This window comes from Mastomys coucha, unplaced genomic scaffold (genome assembly GCF_008632895.1).
Source record: "Mastomys coucha isolate ucsf_1 unplaced genomic scaffold, UCSF_Mcou_1 pScaffold21, whole genome shotgun sequence".
Taxonomy (NCBI): domain Eukaryota; kingdom Metazoa; phylum Chordata; class Mammalia; order Rodentia; family Muridae; genus Mastomys; species Mastomys coucha.
This window is the reverse complement of record NW_022196904.1, coordinates 1322172-1329041: the sequence shown is the minus strand read 5'-3', so window position 1 is coordinate 1329041 and position 6870 is coordinate 1322172. Positions and strand designations below refer to the sequence as shown.

The window sequence follows — 6870 nt, the reverse complement described above, 5'->3', positions numbered from 1 at the left end:
TATATACATATATATATATATATGGATTTTTGAGTCAATTTTTAAGGTTCCAAAACTGAAGGAACATATACAAGAGTAGACAGAAAATGTAGAGTAGAAACAAATCAGTTTTTACATACAAAAAAAGGTGTCAGGCAGTGATCTCCATAGTCACTGCAGTGAACAGCTGCAGAGCCTCTCTTATGTCTCAGTCATGCACTGAGCATTAGAGGCCCAGGTGAGCCTAAAAGGAGCCATGCAGATAGGTACTCATAGCATGGGAAGCCTCTCTTGAAAGGAGCATGTCTTTTGGGTGCCTCAACCTTAACAACAAGACCTCTTGAGACCACTGTGACCTGAGCAGTTGTATCTCCTGATCTGATGGAACAGGCATGAGTGACGGGTTGCACATTCGGAGTCTCTCAGCAACTGGATAAAAGATTTGCTAAGGGCATCCCTAACACTATTAATGATACACTGTCATGCATGCAAACAGGAGTCTAGCATGGCTGTCCTCTGAGATGCTCCACCCAGAAGCTGACTCTGTGGGATGCAGAACCCCACAGCCAAACAGTGATAGAGCTTGGGGACTCATATGGAAGAGTTGGGAGAAGGATTGAGGGCCCCAAAGGGGATAAGAACCCCATAGGAAGATCAATAGAGTCACCTAAATTGGACCCTTTTGTGCTCTCAGAGACTGAACCACCAACCACAGGGAATACATGGGCTGAACCTAGGCCACCCTCTCACCCTCTGCACATATGGGTCCCAAAACCATCTCAAAAGCTGTTGCCTGTCTGTAGGATATGTTCTTCTATCTGAGCTGCCTTGTCTGGCCTCTGTGGGAGAGGGTGTGCCAAGCCCCACAGAAACTTGAAGTGCGGGGCCCAGGAGATACCAAGTAGAGGGGCCTCCACCTTTTCAGAGGAGAAGGAAGCATGGGAGGAAGGATTGTGAGAGGAGGAAAAAGAGGAGGGGCAGTGAGCAGGATATAACTTGAATCCAAAAAACATCTGCTGTGGGAATGTTCCTGTGTCCTACCCCATACTCACACAGTAACCTGTGTTCTCTATCAGCCCCCAGCTTGCTCTTTCATAACACATCCTACTAACACAGTATGTTCTCCCTCCTCTTCTTCCAAAACATGCATCATGACTAGTTGATGCCAGTGTGCCATACAGTGTGCCATATACTAGTGCACTTGTGTGCACTGGTGACTCTTAAGGGAAAGAAAACAAAAAGTTTTTTATAACCCATGAAAGAGGAAACTTTCTGAATGAGTAAGTTTTCCTAAATCCTTACTGTTCCGATGCTACTTTGGTTTCCTCTTATTTGAGACTCAAGGCTGATGGATAAAGTCCCAGCTCCACCTCTTATGAGGATATTTTTAGGTTTTTATAAAAGGTTAATTTTTAAGCTACATATATATTGAAGCTGGGTGTCATAACACATTCCTTTGATCCCACTACTTGGGAGACAGGGCAGGCAGATTTCTGTAAGTTAGAAGCCAGCCTGGTCTATATAGCAAATTCCAGACCATCCAGGGCTATATAGAGTGACCCTGTCATTAAATACAAACAACAATAAGAAGAAACAAACAAACAATATGTGTGCTTGTCTGTGTCTCTGTGTGAAAGATAGAGTGTGTTTCTGTGTCTCTGTCTGTGTGCATTTGTGTCAGTCTCTGTGTATGTGTGTGTCTATATGTCTGAGTTTATGTGTGTGTGTGTGTGTGTCTGTGTGCCTGTGTGTGTCTATGTGTCTTATGTCTATCTCTGTGTGTGTGCCTGTATGTGTGTATATGTCTGTGTCTGTCTGTCTGTGTCCCTGTGTGCCTATGTGTGCCTCTGTGTGTGTGTCTGTTTCTGTGTGCCTGTGTGTGTGTTTATATCTGTGTGTGTCTACATGTCTGTATCTGACTCTCTGTTTGTGTATCTGTGTGTCTGTGTGTTTGCACATGTGCAGTGCCCACAGTGCTAAGGAGGGCGTTAGATTCCCTGGAGTTGGAGTCATAGACATCTGTGAGGTGTTATAATTGGATGCTGGGAACCAATCTATCATTCTCTACAAGAGCAATATGGGCTCTTAATCACTAAGACAGCTTTCTGGCTCCTGTTCCTTTCATGTATATAAGTATTTACAACAGAAAGGGCTGGGGTTGGAGCAGATTTAAAATGAAGCCCCATCTCAAATGCTTCAGAAGGTCAGAAATGAAGGATCCTTGGAGACCATGTCCATGCAGCTCCTCTTGAATAGATGGGGTCAACAATGGCAGGAAGGATAAGGCTTTCTCATCTGTCACTTCCCAAGGTCAGGCCAAGTAAACACAGACACAGACCCTGTACATTGTTCTGCAGAAAGCTGAAGTCCTGATGATCATGGAGAATTCTGCCTGACATTGCTGAGCTGAGGTTTTGGATCTTAGACACAAAAGGAGACTAACTGTCCCAAATTTGAAAAGGCAGAAAGTGCCACAGAGCTCTAAGATTAATAGAGCAAAGTTACTGTCTCTTCTAATGACACTATATATCCTGGTTACATGGAAAGTGAGAACATAATGGGGAGGTGTAATAAACAGGAGGATAGGAGGAAGGGTGTCCACCTTTTTCTAAGCTAGGCTCTCACCACTGTCAGTCTCTGAGTACCTAGATCTTTCTGTCTATCTATTTTTTCAAACTCAGTCAGTTGCCTGTCTGTCTTCCCTCCTCCCTAACACCCCCACTCCTCAATCTTAGTGATCACCTCCTTGACTCCCCAAGCAGGGCCTGTTTTGACTCTAAGTCCTTGACTGAATTTTCTAGGTTTCTCACTTATGCTTAGGATGGGCATGGGTTCAATGGGGCCTGACCACTCCAGAGAGAGATGTGTACCACAGCATCTACAGTGACCCCTAAGGAAATTATTCACAGGACCTGGGAGTGAGTCAAGACAAGGAGAGTCATGCCCTCCTCCTTCAACAGAGTAGAGCTGATGACAGGGTGTCTCTATGGGGTTCATTTCTCTCCAGAGTGCAGACCCTGATAGGTTAGTAGGGAAGGCATCCTGAGCATCACCAGAGAGAAGACAGGTAGGAAGTGGGTACAAGGGACACTTGGCCCCTTCCTATCCTGTCCTGAAGGTGGTACTGCCTCTCAAATTTGGTCTTCACCCAGCTTAGGGACCCCAAATATCTCTTAGCCACATCCCATTTTGGTTCCCCTGAACATAAGACTCAGAAATATGTGAGTAAACCTCAAAATTATTGTGTCAATGATGGATGGAGCTTCCTCACCTGACAACAGTAGCTTCAAGGGGTCACTGGATTCTGACCACAGATATGGATTGGTCTTGTAATTGTTATAGCATCTCCATGTCCTTTTCTATCTGAGTGACACAGGACCCACATAGAATATGGACTAAAACTGCCTAGTGGGCACACACTGTACATGTAGTGTCCTGGATAGCTTGTGTTCTCCATCCTTAGTCAAAATGAACCTATCATATCTCAGTGAAGAAGCCCATTGAATAGCCATATTCCCTCCTGAGGTTTCTTCAGAACTAGGCAAGACTGAGAAGGTGGAATTTCTGTAGAACCCTACAAGAAAAGAATGCAGCTATGTGTGGTGGTGCACACCTTTAATTCCAGCAGGGGCAGATGGGTATGTAAGTTATCAGCCAACCTAGTATACAGAGTGGATTCCTGGACAACCAGAATTGTATTATAGAACTTGTCTCAAAAAGACCAAATGAAGAAGGGGAGGGGGAGGAGTCTGTAACTTATAGACTGCCTCACACAACCCACAATGTCTTCAGGAACACAAATGTGCACGTGCATATGAAAGCGCACACACACAGAGGGGGGAGGGGCTCAGTCAAGGACTGAGATACCTGAAGGTCCTCTTTTTTTTTTCACTTAATAAGGTTCTTTTTTATTTTTATTTTATTTTATTTTTTAGATGTTTTCTTATTTACAATATCTCCTTTCTCAGGCTCCCTTCAAGAAGAAGAAGAAGAAGAAGAAGAAGAAGAAGAAGAAGAAGAAGAAGAAGAAGAAGAAGAAGAAGAAGAAGAAGAAGAAGAAAATAAGAAAATAAAATAAAATAAAAACTAAAACTAAAACAATCCCCTGTTCCCTCCACCCTCCCCCTGCTCACCATTCCAGCCCCTCCTGCTTACTGGCCCTGGCATTCCCCTATACTGGGGCATAGAACCTTCACAGGGCCAAGGGCCTCTTCTCCCACTGATGACTGGCCATGCTCTGCTATACACATGCTGCTGGAGCCATGAGTCTCCGCCCATGTGTACTCTTTGGTTGGAGTTTTAGTCCCTGGGAACTCTGAGGGTACTAGTTAGTTCATATTGTTGTTCCTTCTAAGGGGCTGCAAACCCTTCAGATCTTTGGGTCCTTTCTCTTGCCCCTTCATTGGGGACCCTGTGAGCCTCTGCTTCTATATTAGTCAGGTACTGTCAGAGCCTCTCAGGAGACAGCTATCTTAGGCTCCTGTCATCCAGCACTTGTTGGCACCCACAGTAGTGTCTAGATTTGATGATTGAATATGAGAAGGATTCCCAGGTGGAGCAGTCTCTGAATTGTCCTTCCTTTAGTCTCTGCTCCATAGTTAATCTTTACAACTCCTTCCATGGATACTTTGTTCCCCTTTTTAAGAAGGAACTAAGTATCCTCACTTTGGTCTTCCTTCTTTTTGAGTTTCTTATGGTTTGTGGTTTGTACTTTGTGTATTCCAATCTTCTATGCTAATATCCACTTAGCAGAGAATGCATACCATGTGTATTCTTTTGTGGTTGGGTTACCTCATTTGGGATGATATTCTCCAGATCCATCAATTTCCCTAAGAATTTCATAACTTCATTGTTTTTAATAGCTGAGTAGTACTCCATTGTGTAGATGTACCACATTTTCTGTATCCATTCCTTTGTTGAGGGACATCTGGGTTGTTTCCAGTTTCTGGCTATTATAAATAAGGCTGCTATGAACATAGTGGAGCATGTGTCCTTACTACATGTTGGAGCATCTTCCTGAGGGTCCTCTTGACCTGTCGCCACCAGCTCCACTGGGTTACTGTGCTTTGACTAGCCGTCAGGGCTCAGAGAGTAACACCAATCTAATAGGAATGAAATGGTGAAATTGACCTTGTTTTTGTGCTCCAGTGAAGTCCGTATGTACAAGGGTAACCATCTTTCTTCTTTAACCAGAAGGTACTCCATGGCCTCAAAGATTCTTTGACCCTAGATGTTCATAGTTGTCCCCCAGGTGACTACAGAATCTGGCTCAGCCCAGATGGTGGGCATAGAAATGGTCTCTGAAAAGAAACCAGAGGCCAATTCCCAGGACACAAATCTCCCAGATTCTTGTTGCTAGTCCCAGGACCCTCCAGCCATCTCCAATATCAGCTCACATTTTTACTGTTTCACATTCCCCACTGCCTGAGTGTGACACATTGTCCCAAGTTAGGTGGAGACACCTGGAACAGCTAGGACCACACTCCCCTGCCAGTATGGCTTTCTTGTAGCCCAGACTCAGTCCTGAAAGAGATTGTCCTGTGAGAAGTTTGTCCTGAAAGTTTGTCCTTTTCTACCTGGAGATTTCTGACCCTTGACGGCTCCTCATTGGTCAGATCTTATCTGTGGGGTCTTTCCTAGACTTAGGTGACTCCTTCCCTTTTCCACATCTCACCAAAGCTAAACAGGAATGTGAGAGTGAGTGACATGGCATCTTCTCTCACCAGCTACTGTTCTGCATGCAGTTCGATGAACAGTCAGGGTGTGCTCTTTGTTGGCCTGAGTTCCCAGAGACAAGGTTAGCCCATCAACAGCCCCACAGGAAGAGAAACTGAACAACTCAGGAGCTTGGTCTTTGTCTTCCTAGGGCTGGAGCACAATCAGTAATGGGAAAGAGACTGTGGACACTTTAGATAAAATGTCATTCTCCTAAAGACTCATGGACATCTGACTTCACTGTCCTCATTTCAAAAACAGTTACCCTTAAGTTAAAGTGGCTAAGATCTGATCTTTCTATCTCAGAGGGTCATCATGAAATCTCCTTCTTTCTTTCATCATGTCATGAATTTACATAGCACTTTGGGGTCCTTACCATAACTAGCATCCTTCAAACCCTGGAAATATTTTGAAAAATATGTAGGTTGATGTTTCAGAAAGACACTTAGGATTTTACTGTTGTGAACAGACACCAAGGCAACTCTTATAAGGACAATATTTAATTGGGGCTGGCTTACAGATTCAGAGGTGCAGTCCATAATCATCAAGGTAGAAACATGGCAGCATCCAGTCAGGCATGGTACAGGAAGATTTGAGAGTTCTACATCTTCACCTGGAGGCTTTTAGTACAAGAATCACTTCCAGGAAGCTAGCTAGGATGCATGTCTTAAAGTCCACACTCACAGTGACACACCCATTCCAACAAGACCATACCTCTAAATAGTGCCACTTCCTAGGCCAAGTATATTCAAACCATGACATTCTACTCCCTGGCCCCCATAGGCATGTTCAAAGACATGAGTCTATGGGGGCAATACCTAAACATAACATAATACAAAATATATTTATTCCAACTTCCAAAGTCCCCATAGTCTACAGCAGTCTCAACAATGTTAAAAGTCCAAAGTTCAAGGTCTCTTCTGAGATTCTTAGAATCACTTAACTGCAATTCCCAAAGCAAGACAGGAAACCAGCTGGATAACGTCCAAACTCTGCATGCCTGTGTCTGATGTCAAAGTGGTCTTCAGAGTTCTAACTCCTTTTTTATCTTTGTTGACTGCAACAAACTTCTTTTTCCTGGGCTGGTTTCACTCTCTGTGGCTTTCCTTCACAGACAGCCCATGGCTCTGGCATGTCTAACATCTTGGGGTCTCTAAGGCAACTTCAATGTTACAG

General features: G+C 44.1%; 1 pseudogene; it reads right to left on the bottom strand.

Annotated features, from left to right (window-relative positions):
- Nucleotides 1-5687, bottom strand: part of LOC116104117 — a 7411-nt pseudogene extending 1724 nt beyond the window's left edge.
- Nucleotides 5688-6870: the final 1183 nt, after the last annotated feature.